Here is a 12,617-nt window from a genome sequence, read left to right as displayed (position 1 = left end):
AGTGGCACTGGGATTGGGTGTGAATTTGGCAACCACCGGTTGATTATGCAAACTAACACACTAGTAATTCACTGAATTCTTGCCACAAAGTTGCACAGCGGGCAATGCATTATGCTTGTTTTTGTTTTGTATTTTTTTGAAGAGAGGTTGGTCTTTCCATTGAGTCCAACTTTATGAATTGTGTCTAGAGTGTGTTTCATGGGCTGCAAAACTGACCTTCATGACATAGTGTGGTTATTGGATTTTCCTTTTGCATTAGTGGCATTTTAGACTTAAACTTAGTGACAACACAGTCGACCAATGTAACGTAACACACAAGTTTATACTGAACATGTAGATATCACTGATTGAAACTGATTGTTTTCGTGTGTAAGGTACACAATACAGGATACAGAAACTTTAAGCTAAGCAAACAGTTGTGTGTTTGCTTGCTTATTTGCTGAGCTGGTTTGCTGAGTTTCATAACTTGTTTGGTTTGCCATTTATTCTATTGATAAATTTGACTTGGTGCTTCTTACTTTTTCAAGTCCTTATTTTCACAATTTTTTTTTTAAATTTATTTGAGACAATTAAGTCTAACCCCCTAAAATTGAGTGATTTTCTTGTTAAATTTGACTTTTTCCAGAAACTCAAGGCATTTGATTGCACATCCATCATATTTAGCACAACACAAAAGAGTGTGCCTTGATCACAGTGTCTCTTTAAAGCCTTGTGGCTATATTGATTGATACAAATGTAGTGCTTTTCTACTCAATTTGAGAAGTCAAAGCACTTTCTTACTACAAGCCTCATTCACCCATTCATGCACACATTCATACAAGCAATTTTTTCAATGCCTGAGTCCTTTCAGCCTAACATTCACATATTCAGACTCTGATGGATGCATCAGGGGAGCTCCTGGTTTGCCCAAGGATTCTTCAACGTACATGTTGGAATAGCCAGGGATTGAACCACCAACCCTCCAATTAATAGACGAGCTGCTCCTGGTCCCCTGGAGGTGAACTTACAAGACTGGACCCTGAAAAATCCAAACTCTGAATGAACATCCGTTACATATCCAGATAATATGCAGATAATATAACTGTGACAGATCAGATCTTCCTGTATTCTCTCCGGAAACATTACGGATACGTGGCAGATCCATAAAGTCGGATTTGCCACGGAGCATTCCAGAGCGTTCCAGATCTTTCTGGATACAGGCCCTTTTTGCCCAATGAAAAACCTTTGTATGTTTCCTCTTGCCGTCTTGTTCAAATGATAGGGATAACACCCTTTTTAATATGGCGTTTTACAATTCAAGTTGTTTTTTCCAAAGTTGCTTTATAAATAATTCAGTTTAGCTGCTATTTGATACTGTAAACGTTTCCGACTGCTTGTTAGCAGTACCACATTTAATCATTTCTGTAAGCTTGAGGATTAGTTACTCATGACCTGAGTTGAACTTCACAGTAAATATAGAGTTTTCTTCACTATGACTTCACACATAACGTAGCTCACTGTAAAGTATTTTATTTTTTATCTTCTAACAGTTTTATGCATTTGGGCAAGTAAACTTCATTCTTCAGTTTGCATAAAAAATATATGTTGCTGCCTGTATGAGCATGCATGCATCCCTTCGACATAACTGTCACACTCTGGGGGGTGGGGGGGATAGAAGGCTATTAAAGGGCCAGATGGTGCAGGTATGTGGCTGTGCATTTATGTACACAGTGACATGCACATGTCATTGAATGAATAAACAGACAAATTATTGGATATTCCCAAGCCTCCAAAGAAGCACAGCTGTGAGAGCAGGATGCCAAGTTAACACAATGTCAGCACAATGTCAGTGCATTAACACACACAAACAGACACGCACACACATACAGGCTCAGACACATAAACATCATTTGCACATATAGTCATTTATGCACACCTTCAACAATTGCACAACTGAAGTGAATAAGCTCTTCTTATCTCTTTTGTCATTCTGCCCATCTTATACCCACTTAGCACACTGCTAGTCGTGCTTTTATAATTCATAACTGCCACATAAGCTGACAGGAAGCAGATGTGTGTACCTGTGGCCTGCACTGTGTCCAACATCAGAGAGCGTATGTGTGACAGAGAGAGGAAAGTAGCAAAACCTCATATATGCAGTGTTATTACAGTACAGGCAAATACATAGAGCAGTTATGCATGCATTATGTGCAGCATGAAGCATGTAGCAGCTTTTACAGTTTTATTTTTACAATCCACAACGGGCACAGAGAAAAAAAAAGAGGGCTCTTACTTCAAACAAAAGTTTTCTCCAGACATTATTCAGCAATGAGCCAATAATCAGCTGTAATTAGTGGCAAGAAAGTTGTGTTATTTGAATGTTTTGACTTATTTTTAAATAAGCCAACTAAGCCAAGTGTAAATGCAACTGCACACCTTGGCCATTCTTAAAGCGAACTTGTTATGTTTTTCCTTACTTTGTGTCACATATATTATTACAGTGATGGATGCTCATATTAATCCTGTCCAGTGGTTCAAATAATGAGGTCAGCATGTGGATAATTAAACCTTAGCTTAAGCTGCTTGGCAAAAAGTTAAAGACTACCCCTTTTTTTGCATATCGCAAGAATTCTCATACAACATAGTTGACTTCAGATGCACTGTATTTGTTTAAAAATATGCCAGCACTTCATGCCTAAATTATAAATTAAGATTCAGGACAGTGTTTCAGGAATGTGGCCTCAGTGCAAGGCATCAGCTAACTGCAATTGGAGATAAGCAAATACCTAAAAAGAAAGTACAAAAGAAAAGAACAGGAAAAGAGTATAATAGGCATTAAAATTTAACAACAACAGAGTTCATAAAATAAGTTCTAGATGCATTTATAATGGTCTATTTTTAATTTAGTGCAAGAGAATGTACAGTACGGATTGAATCTAAGTAACAGGGATGTTTTTCAAAATCTAGGGATTTCTCTACAGGTATACTGAGGTGTTGCGGTATTCTCCATTAGAGAACGGAGGCAAAACATGAATGAAGAGAAACCAGTGTGCATGAATGAAGCGGGGGAAAGGGGAGGAGGAGAGCAGCGGGTGAAAAGTGATGGATGAGCTGTGCACACTCTCTGTTTCAGGTGAATCTCTGGGGAGTGTGTGACCACACCGGGGATCTATGTGATCACTCGGTAAAAGAGTGAAGGAACCGAGACAGAGATAAAAGTGATCACTCAGGTGGCTGCAGGAAGGAGGAGAGGAGGTATAAAGAGGCAGGTGGGGGTTGAGCAATGAAGGACAGAGTGAAAAAGGAGGTCACAGCATAGGGAGATAAGCATTAATTAAATATGTGGGGTGTTTGACCGTGTCTAGGGTAGAAGCAATCACCTGACTGAGAGGGACTGTGGTAAAGACAGAGGAGGTAAGAGAGATATTTAAAGAGAGAGGGGTCATACAGAGAGGAGTAAAAGAAAAAGAAGGAAGACTGGCAAAAAAAATATATATATATATATATATATATATATATATATATATATATATATATATATATATATATATATATATATATATATATATATATATATATATATATATATATATATATATATATATATATATGTGTGAGAGGGGTAACATGACTAATAAGGGGCATTCATGATTGCTGGAAATTGAGATGAAAGGAAAAGGAAGGGTGTATATTTTATCAATTACATTTTGTCTGTTCAGTTATTTTTCACAAAAAAATTCTACATTTTCAACCAAAAAAATCAGTTTGTATGTGTCCTGTAAAAGAAAAGTCATCCATTTTAGCAGATTTACATTATTTGCTTATAGAGAGTTAGAATGGAAGATTAATACCACTACAGTGTCCATTTACAGTAGAGGCCAGTTGGTGTCCAAGATCATCAGGCTCTTGTGCTCTGCAGCTTAATGCAGATGGTTTTACATTTAGTCCAAGAGAAGTGTGTGGAGAGCTTCATGGAATGGATTTCCATGGCCTAGCAGCTGCATCCAAGCCTTACATCACCAAGCACAATGCAAAGAAAGCATCCAGTGCAATGGTGTGAAGCACGCTGCCACTGGACTCTAGAGCAGTGGAGACGTGTTCTCTGGAGTGATGAATCACACTTCTCCATTTGACAGTGTGATGGATGAGTCTGGGTTTGATGGTTGCCAGGAGAATGGTACCTGTCTGACTGCATTGTGCCAAGTGTAAAGTTTGGTGGAGGGGGGATTATTGTGTGGGGTTGTTTTTTGGGAGTTGGGCTTGGCCCCTTAGTTCCAGTGAAAGGAACTCTTAATGCTTCAGCATACCAAGACATTTTGGATAGTTTCATCCTCCCAACTCTGTGGGAACAGTTTGGGGATGGCCCCTTCCTGTTCCAACATGACTGCACACCAGTGCACAAAGCAGGTCCATAAAGACATGGATGAGCGAGTTTGGTGTGGAAGAACTTGACTGGCCTGCACAGAGTCCTGACCTTAACCTGATAGAACATCTTTGGGATGAATTAGAGTGGAGACTGTGAGCCAGGCCTTCTCATCCAACATCAGTGTCTGACCTCACATATGGGCTTCTGGAAGAATGGTCCCATAAACGCACTCCTAAACTTTGTGGAAAACCTTCCCAGAAGAGTTGAAACTGTTATAGCTGTAAAGGGTGGACCGACATCATGTTAAACCCTATGGATTAAGAACGGGATGTCACTCAAGTTCATATGCAGGCTGACGTTTTTGGCTGATTTTAGCTCTTTGCCCATATATGAGTATCAAGAAAATAATTTTCATTTATTGAACAATAAACAAAAATGTAAAAAGTAAAGAAGAAACAGGAGAAAAGCATTTCAGCCATGTTATGAGTGTTGATGTTGCAACTTCCCTGTTGGCAACATGGTTTAGAATGCCACAAACAAAACAAGAGTCCAGCAGAGTGTAAATGAGTAATCCATGACTTGTGACAATAAAATAAGATTGTTTTTAACCTGCATTGTCATATTATCTTAGTAAGGACTCATAAATAACTACACATAACAAATATTACGGAAATCTGTTTGTTTTATGTACTCAAAAGAAAAATGTCCAATAAATCTGATTATTAAATTACCACATATTGGTATGGGTGTATTTATTATTATGATTCATCTAAATCTATAAAATAGCAATTAACTAATGCTGACTATGAATTACTAAATGTAGTGGAGTAAAAAGTACAATATTTCCCTTCAAAATATAGGGATAATGGTATTTCATTACTGGACTGACGGGAGCCTAGCCCAATATTTCAGGGGCTGACACCACCATGTTCCCCCTTTTAGACACAGTCCAGTCATCAAAAAGAAACTGTTTAAAAATCATTGAAAACCAAATACTGTGAAAGTATATGGTCAAAATATGTAATTTTATTTACACTGCCACTGTAACACCACCATGCTTAATCCATAAACTCACATGAAGGAAACTATCGTTTTTAAACCTTTAGATTAAAAAGACTATGAAACATGTAAATAGTTGACATTTTAGAGGTGAATAGTAATCACAGCCACGCTTTCTCGTTTACGCTGTTCCCAGCTCATCTAAACGGGCTGTAGTTTCATGTCAAACAGAGATTCTCAGTTTATTCTCTGTTATAAAAGCAAACAAGCACTTTCCCAAAACCGTCCTCCTAAGATAAACATTAGCATGAATATATCCACTGCGCACCGTGAAAACGCAAAATTTAAAAGAACGAAAGGAAGGCAGAAGATGGAGCTGGAGATACGAAACAGAAGAAAGCAGAATGTAGCCCTGTGTAGGATGCAAGCAACATCTCGGATGAAACGTGGTGAGCAGAGGAACAGGGTGTAATGAATAGAGAAATTAAAAAGACAATAACGGCTGACAAAAGGATGGACATTGTTTGAAAACAGATATTTAGCCACAGCTGTGATGAAAATAATAACAGAAAAGGAGAGTTTTTGCTCAGCTGAAAAGCTTGGACAGGAATGTAAAATAAATGCTCCAGGGCTTAAAAAGAAGGAGAGTTTCAGACAGACCCACAGGACTTTTAGCCACGTTTCTAAAGAGGGGGTTTGGGTGGTTAGGTGGGCTGAAGGATGAGGGGAGGAGATCTAGTAGAAGATGAAAAGTTTGACTGAATCTGGGGAGTAAAAATGATGAATCAGAGAATGTCAAGAGAGATGGAGAGAAGGACTGAAGGAAGATAGCAAGTGTTTGACAGTAGCTACAGGGAAGGGGCTCTAATAAAATGCAGTTAGAAACATCTTTACGTGGCACTTCCATTTTATGATACCGTATATTTCTATTTTATTTCTGAATGAAATATTGTCCTTCTTATTCAACTATATTTATTTGGAGACTGTGCAGTTACAAGTTACACATCACAATTTGAATTATTTAATCAGGGAAAACATCAGCTGGAGGTCAAGTTGGGGCTCGCCAAACACTCAGAGAAAGAGACTTGACACCCAGTGAGAGAGATGGCTCTCTTTAAAAAAAAAACAAACAAAAACACAAAGACCAGAAGCTGAATGTGATTAGTAGTAATGTCAACATTTAATCTCCAGGAACCTCAATTCAGTATTTCAGTATTCAATATGTGAGTGTATCTCAGGTGTAGTTCATTTATTATTAGAACTTTTTAAATTGGTTTGCAAAGTCACCATGTTTACAGTCACAGCAGGTTATTTCACCTGAGCACCATATGGTATCACGTTACATCTTTCTAATAGCCTTGACCAAGACAATATAACAAACACTAAAACGGGAGAAACAGCAGCGTGGTACCAGTGTGAGCATTTTTGGGCTTCAACATGTAGGATTCAAAATTCTTCCACAAGCATGCAAAAGACCGATAAAATCATATAGAAAATGATTATTTCTGGTAAATGTGGTTTTACATGCTATTAAATCCTGGGGTTTACATAATTTTCACACACTGCTTCCTCTACATTTTGGCTTAATTTTTGTTAAATAAATTACAGTGTAATATGTCACAGTTATTGTCTAATTTTAAGACCTGGTAAGGACAGTTTATATTATGTCCCAATATGTAAATCCTTAGAATTTACAGAGGGTGTTCTTGTTTGGTTTGTTTTGGTTTGGTTTAGGTGCAAGTCTAGCATGTTTTTGTTTCCACACTAATAATGTGTGGAAACGCATAAAGATGTTTTAGACAACACTGAGCCTCCAGCTTCATGGCAACACTTTGCTTCAGGGCAGCTGAACAACAACAGCTGAATGAACTCGAGCCAGACTCCGAAATCTCGAGAAAAGTCTTCCCAGAAGAGCGGAGGCTGTTATAGCAGCACATTGATGGTCCTGGATTTGAAATGAGACATAACAATAACATGCGAGCTCATGTTCTTTGGCCGCATCGTGTGGAGGGAAGCCTGAAACAAGCACGTATGAAAGTGATAAGAGGGAAGAGGGAAGACTGGAACGGGACGAATTCATGTTTTGTGAATGTGAGAGAAAAGTAGGCAGAGTAAAGGATGGGAGATGAGAAGATTTGAAATGGGAACAGAGAGATGTTTTGGACAAGGGGGAAAAGGGGGGGGGGTCATGGCTGTTTGAGTAAGGACAGAAAAGAGGGAAAAACAGAGCGATAAAGACGAGGTGTGCAACCGAGCAGAACCTGCCTCGTTCTCTTTCATCAGCCATCACCGTGGAAACTAGCCTCCTCCCCCTCCTCCTTCCCTCCCAGCTTCTCTTTCCTTCGCCTGCAAAAAGGTAATCAGAGAGAGTGAGAGAGGTAGAGGCGCAGAGAGAATAAGGGAGAGAGAGAGAAAGAAAGCGGCACAGTCACCCAGACTGAGCTGTCAGAGGCGCTCCGAGGAAACAAGCAGTCCAATTTGCTCTGCTTTTCAACTTTCTTTCCTGTCCATTGCTCACTCCCTCCTCCTCCGTTATCTAGTTGACAAAACCATTTAAATTTTGATTCCATGTGCTCGTGGGCACATGTGGCTGGGTTTACAGAGGCCACTTACATGCAGCTTTCGGAGTACATGCCGACTGGTTGGGGGCAGCTCGCCTGGGACTGAAGCTGTCCTCCTCATACAACCTACAGGAATGGTTATTTGTTCAAATGTCTAAAAAAAAAAAAAAGACCTGTTTACATTTTAGGAACTTTTGATTTTGTAGCCATGGAGAAGCTAAGGTTTAAGAGTTTTCCCATTGCTAAAGATTTGTCTAAGTAAGAAGATACAGTATGTTGGTCAGTAAGTTTTTATTTGATCTCTCAAATCCAGCAGGCATTCGTGTTTTCTATTGCTAGGCGTAACTTACTTTGACTTTCCTTCATGCTCAGCTATGCAGCTGATATTTTTGGGAGAGAAATTACTCACTTTGTCAGCTGGATTGCCATGGTCCTCTTGGGATGGATTGGAATCACTTTGATGATCCCCTAACTTTTGGTGTAGTGTCAAAATCAGGTCACAAATTTTGCCCAAAAGTTGCATGTTAGCTCACTAAACTCAGATGTTAAACATAATGAGCAGTAGCATGGCCTTAGATGCTACCCAAAGAGGATCAAATGAATTAAAGTGTTTTACCCCATGTAGTTTTAACTACACTGTCATTCTGAAAAATTATGAAATGATTTCACCATGTAGTTTTAACTACATGGTGAAATCATTTCAGTTACTAAATTACTTTAAGTTTTTTTGTTCGGTTTAGTTTGGGTTTGGGAGGTGTGTTGATTCTTAAGCTTTTTTTCTGTCTTGTTCTCATTTAGAAACTGGGAACTCCCTGTTTCTGTTTTTAGTTAATCATTTGTGTCTCAGTCATTTAGACCTAGAGACCAGTTAGTGACTTCCTTGACTGGTTGGCGAGTGGTTGCTGAAGGTTCCTGGCTGTCGCTGGATCATCAAAGTTCCTGTGCATTGCTGCTGCAACCAACATGATTCAAAAGGCACTGCTTTTACTTTGAAATGTTATATTTTGCTTCACACTTTCACAGTTTCGCTGTTGCTCAGCAAGTAGTTGGCTATTGTTTTGCATCTTCCACGCAAACTACAGGTGACCACAGTAACTTGCAACCGACCAAAGCAATAGCAAGGAGGTTTTCGGTGCTGCACCATATACCTCTTTGTGACCAGTTTCACGTAGTGACTGCCACTGCAAACAACCACTTCCCACCCGGTCGGCTACACCAGGAATATACAGTTTTCCCTGGCAAGCAGTTGTTTTCAAGGGGTCCCTGAACAGTCTCTAGGCCCGTGTGACTGGGATCTTGACTAATGGCTCAAACCACCACTCTCATTACTTGTCATATATAATTTTAGGTAAACTAAAATCTAATCAAGCCACTGAGATTGTTTATGCTTATAAATCATAGCATCAAAATGCCAAAATATAGGCTCTTGGGTTTGTTCCAATCCAAATCAACAACTTGTGTCATGTGGTGTAATGTTAGCAGCTTTAGGTTAAATCTAAATGCATGGTCTGCCAACCAGCAGCTGGCAGCATTTTAATAAGTCAGTGTCTTTTACATGCTGCAAAAGTGACGTAATCAAAGTGTTTCATTTGATGTAAACAGTTGCAGAGCGTTATTGACTGATTTATAGATCTCCATTAAATCCGACATAGGCTGTAGCCCTGTATGTGTAGCTTGAAGTATAGCTTTCCAAAAGTGTAATTACACATTGTTTGGTAGTGATATACGGTGTAAACACAGTATATTGATTCCGAAGGATGACACCTCTGGGAAATAAAATGTATTATGCTGTAATTGTATGTAGCTTGCTCATAATCCTATGCAATATCTAGTTTTATGCCAGCATAGACATGCTGTTTTTCTCTTTTTAATAACCATTAATCCATAAATGCACTCAGTCAAATCTGACGTCTTCCTGTGTTTGAGTATAAGTAACTTTTGTTTGAGCTTTATTAGCTCCGAGCTCTGAGTCTCGCACGAAGACAGGGCAGTGCGAGCACATGGGCATACAGTGATGCTGCCCACTACTCTAGGGATTCAATGCCGTGCTACAAATTACACTTTACATTTCTAGTAAATGTGACTTTACTAATTTTGCTCTGCTTTTGGAATAAGCCTGAAGTCCTATTTATCATTCCAGACCTTGACACTTCCTCCTCCTGCCATTTGCTGTCTGAAGAGTCACCAAACCTGCCTCTCCTTTCCACTCACCTGCATTCACTTCACTAATGAGGCCCTGCGGTATTCATACCACCGCAGCTCACCACGTCTCACTTGCCTGTTTGTGGCTCAGTGCCTTGTAGCATTCTGTTTTCCTGTTTGGGTTTTGCATTTTGTGTGTGTGTGTGTGTGTGTGTGTGTGTGTGTGTTTTTAATAAAAACCTTGCCTGTGGATGCTTGCAAGTAAAGCTCACTTCTGGCTTTTAATCACTTGTTTTGTAAGTTGCGCTTTAGATTCTGAACTCAAATGCAGACACAGCCCCCTGACTCTGACTACATCAAATTAGATGAGGTAGTAGCAATATTTTTCCTCCCACTGGTTGTTCATGGCTTGCTGTTCTTGCCAGTTCTTACCATAGACTGCCTATAATAGAGCAATGTATTTTCAGCTCTAAAGAGTTGAGCCAATGCAGAAGTGTCTTAAGTGGCCCTCCTGTGATTGCATACATTGCAATCACAAGATAGGAAAATGACCCTCGGGCCTCAGTAAGCACTTTCCTGATGAGTTTATGGTTTCACTCACTAGTTATCTCAATCACATCTTACTGAATACAACATGTTAATGGCCCCCATTAGAGTAAAAAACTACGATAAAAGAACGTGTGGCTGTCGCTGACACATGGCAGTGTCCCTCAGTTTCTCATTCAGCTGTTGCATCTTATACTAATGTATTGTGTTTTAGTTGGTGACCAGCTTCAGTGTTTGGACTCTTGCTGCACATACAGGGTTTGTGCAAGGAGAAAAATTGGATCAAGGACAAACATCCACCTCATGGCTAATTTGTCACAGTCACAGGGTTTTGCAGATTCTGTGTTGTTTGTATTCATCCCCTTTTTAACCTTGTTTTGAGGCATCCATTTAAAAATTTTTTTTTTTTTCGAGTGTTTAGTATACCTCACTTCACAAGAACTAGACTGATGCAGTATTGAATACTTGTATTTTAAATGAAACTTTGAAATGTTAACTGCTTTGACTTCTAAAATAATGAAATAGTTTGACAATGCAACTCAGTAGCTAATCACTCATAATTCTTAGATCTGTGTGTGTGTGTGTGTGTGTGTGTGTGTGTGTGTGTGTGTGTGTGTGTGTGTGTGTGTGTGTGTGTGTGTGTGTGTGTGTGTGTGTGTGTGTGTGTGTCAAGAGCTGCTTTTGTAACATGCTACTATTCTTTTTTTAAGTAGTGATTATTATTACAATGTGTCTTAAAGGAAACATGGCACACAAGAGGGGGTGAATATTAGTGCTCATGCACATATGTTTTATATATAAGTGACAACAGCTACATGCTGGGCCCATTAGGAGAAACTCAACCACGTGACTCAGATAAAACACACACCACACACTGGCAGACAATCATGCATACTTGATTGTCTGCCCGTGCAAACTCCCATCTCCATTTGCTGTGTCCCATAATGCCTTGCTGTGGCGGTGGTTGAAGCCTCAAGCAACCCTGACCTTTGTGAGGCAAATATCACCTGATAGATGCTCCCACTATGTGTGTGTGTGTGTGTGTGTTATTTTCTTTTTTGTGTCTGTGCTCATTAGTGTGCTGTTTATTAGACTGAAAAAACAATAACCAACAGCAAATTTGAGGTTGTGTCTTTGAAAACACAGATACAAACACGCAGTCTCCTCCATACACTTGCACTTGACTGCCCAAGCACATACGTGCATGACTTTACAGATTAGCGTGTATGCCAGTGTTCCCATATGTTTGAATCAATGTGTCAGTCCATCAATACACTCAATCGCTTATAATCAAAAATGTTTGCACGCAGTAAAATGATTATCTTTGTGTGAAACTGAGAAAAGAACAGACTGGACTCAAGCCAGTCTACCAAATTTTATCCTACTGTGCTCAGACCTCAAAACAACACAATTCTCCTTGTTTACTATAATGAAATTAAGCTTTTGGAAACCAATCAGTGTAGGAACCTAGTACCTTGTACACAGTGGCAAATAGCACTGAGGAGAACTGGCACTCTTGTCTACTTCCCCACATTAATATAACTGCTGGAGTTACAGTATAATACTTGTATGAGCAATAATTGATCCAGTGTATGATCGTCAGTGCGAGTATGAACTTTCCAAGCATACTAAGTAGTCCCATTATTTTAGGAGCTCCATCTAATAAGGAGAAGTAATATCCAGCTGGCAACGGATATAATTTAACTTGTGGTATGCACATAGTGGATAAATGAAAGTGGCCTTTAGGAATGAGGGAAATGGTTGCCTGCTAGAATCCCTGATAAAGGAGGCCTCAGCTTGTCAAAATTCCATCCTTAAAAGAGAAATTTATTAAAATGCTGTCGTCCATATGCCCTCATTGAGAGATTTGGATGTGCTGGTTTGAGTAGAATTTGATGAATAGAAACACACTTAAAAAAATAATAACAATAGTCCCCTCTCCTTTCCAGAGTGAGACAAATGTGTGGGTCTATTTTAATGATCTTATTAATCTTCTGTAAATGAGATGGAAAGATTTTCTTTTT

The 12,617-nt window shown here is 39.2% G+C and overlaps 1 protein-coding gene across 2 annotated transcripts in view; it reads left to right on the top strand.

Moving 5' to 3' along the window:
- cacng3b (calcium channel, voltage-dependent, gamma subunit 3b) overlaps window positions 1-12,617 on the top strand; it is a 31,591-nt gene that overhangs the window by 2,021 nt on the left and 16,953 nt on the right. The gene's annotated exons all lie outside the window — the stretch shown is intronic.

This window comes from Archocentrus centrarchus, chromosome 8, assembly GCF_007364275.1.
Source record: "Archocentrus centrarchus isolate MPI-CPG fArcCen1 chromosome 8, fArcCen1, whole genome shotgun sequence".
NCBI classification, from domain to species: domain Eukaryota; kingdom Metazoa; phylum Chordata; class Actinopteri; order Cichliformes; family Cichlidae; genus Archocentrus; species Archocentrus centrarchus.
This window is presented reverse-complemented; position numbering and strand designations above follow the sequence as displayed.